This window comes from Littorina saxatilis, unplaced genomic scaffold (genome assembly GCF_037325665.1).
Source record: "Littorina saxatilis isolate snail1 unplaced genomic scaffold, US_GU_Lsax_2.0 scaffold_1851, whole genome shotgun sequence".
NCBI lineage: Eukaryota > Metazoa > Mollusca > Gastropoda > Littorinimorpha > Littorinidae > Littorina > Littorina saxatilis.
The window spans coordinates 54-2500 of record NW_027129067.1 but is presented as its reverse complement, the minus strand read 5'-3'; positions in this window follow the sequence as shown (position 1 = coordinate 2500).

Below are 2447 nucleotides of genomic sequence, written 5' to 3'. Positions count from 1 at the left end.
AAACAAAGAGGACAGGAAAGAAATTAGCATCATATTTGGATTTAAATATCTTAACAGTCACTCGGGAGAGAGCCAGAGAGAGCTAGAGAGAGAGAGAGAGAGAGAGAGAGAGAGAGAGAGAGAGAGAGAGAGAGAGAGAGAGAGAGAGAGAGAGAGAGAGAGAGAGAGAGAGAGAGAGAGAGAGAGACACACACAGACGAAGACAGAGACAGAGACAGAGAGAGAAGAAAAGTAAGAAGAAGAAAAATTAGCTTCGTATCTTGATTCTTTTAATCGAACGCGCAACAGTCTCTTGAGCAAAAAGAGCTGAATGTGCCTCGTGCTTCTAATTTGTTGGGCGGGGCGTTTAGATATTATGATAAGGGCAGCATTAATTGTGCATGTCATTTTGTTTTAAATCATGACATTCGCTGATGGGGAATATGAAATATTTCAAAATCTTGTCTCGTGAGGGCATTTTGAGAACGCAAACAGGATTGGCTCCATAATTGTTTTTTAATGTTATCCCCTGCCAATCGTGTCCTGACAATCGACAAAAGAAGCGTTGTCTTTTGATTTAAACGTTGAAAGGAAACGAAATACTACTGAACATGTACATGACTTCTGTTTTGTTTTTGATAAGGGATAACAATGATATAGCTCAGTTGGTAGCGCGCTGGATTTGTTTTCAGTTGGCCGCTGTCAGCGTAAGTTCGATCCCAGGTTCGGCGGAAATTTATTTCAGAGTCAACTTTGTGTGCAGACTCTCTTCGGTGTCCGAACCCTCCCCCCGTGTACACTACATTGGGTGTGCACGTTAAAGATCCCACGATTGACAAAAGGGTCTTTCCTGGCAAAATTGCTTAGGCACAGTTAATAATTGTCTACCTATACCCGTGTGACTTGGAATAATAGGCCACGAAAGGTAAATATGCGCCGAAATGGCTGCAATCTACTGGCCGTATAAAATTTCATCTCACACGGCATCACTGCAGAGCGCCTAGAACTGTACCCACGGAATATGCGCGATATAAGCCTCATTGATTGATTGATTGAAATACCCAACGCACGTAAAATTAAAAAAACAAACTTTTTTCGTGATTTACACGATGAAAGGGAAAGAAAATGCAACAATATATGACTTCTGTTTTTAAGTTTTATGAGAGTAAAGTAACGGATTACCCATGCTTCTGAACATTATGGAAAATGTCATTAACATTTTGTTGTGATAAATCATGTATTCGTTGCTTTCGCGTTACTATGGAATCAATGAAATGTTTACAAAAAAATGTATCTGACGTATTGATGGTGTTCTTTTTTTGTTGGTGGTGTTGGTGGTAATGCGCGTGATTTTCTCTTATCTGACGTAGACAGTGGGTTTTTTTCTTCTGGTGGTGGTGGTGGTGGTGGTGGTTGAGGTAATGCGCGTAGTCTGCTGCAAAAAAATATATTTAATCATAGTAAAGGAAAAACAAACCTGGACTCTTATTTCAACGGCGTCACGTTATTGTTATTCCGTGACAGATGAAACTTATTTTTATATTCGTTTTTACTCTTGCAAGATTATTTTTATGTAGTGGTCTGTATCGTATAATTTACAAGCTATTAAATGTCCCATATGGTTTGGGATATCACGAAATGTACGGTAACTAGGCTTGTTTTCAATTTACCTTTTATTATGCGCACTATTTGTGTGTATCTTTGCAATAAAAACAAGTTGGCTTAATGGCATACAGCACCTACCAATTCCTTCAATTGAAAAAATCCCCTGAAATATTGGCGCTCCAAGTCTTCTTCTTCTTCTTTTTCCCTTAAGCTAGCTACTAGCTAGCTGCCCTTTCCCCACCTCCTGTATCACCAACTCCTTCCCATTTTCTGCTTGTTTGTGTATCTGTTTTGTCTTTTGTTTTGTTTTTCGTTTCCTGAAAGGAGCTAATGTACTTATTCCGCCATCATGCTAACCTTTGTTTTGTAATTACTATGATTGCTTAAAATAAGCATTATATGCTTGAGTATGTAATCATCCATGCATTGTTCTTGTCATGATTAAAATTGAATAAAGTTTTGTTTAAACCAATTCCTTCAAGTTCGATCATACCTCTCGAAGCAATACACAAAGCAAAACACAAAGCACAAAACAAACCCGCGATGAAATGACTTGCACGTGAAATGTCAGGGCTCCCATCCAAAGTGTTCTGAACTTTTAAAAGAATAAAAAGAAATATACAAGAAAAATGGAAGAAAATAGCAACCACGAAAGAAAGAAGTGACGTCCCGTGGTGAATAGCTGTCCCAATGGCGTTTACAACGCTTAGATGTTTGTTGCCAAAACGACACATTCGCAAACATTATTGTCTCACTGAGATGCAGTCTTTTGGCACAGAAAAACTCAACATATTGAGCAATCCAGACAAACTCGTTGCAGATTCGAGTTACCATAGTCACTTCAATGAAAGCTTTGAAAAACT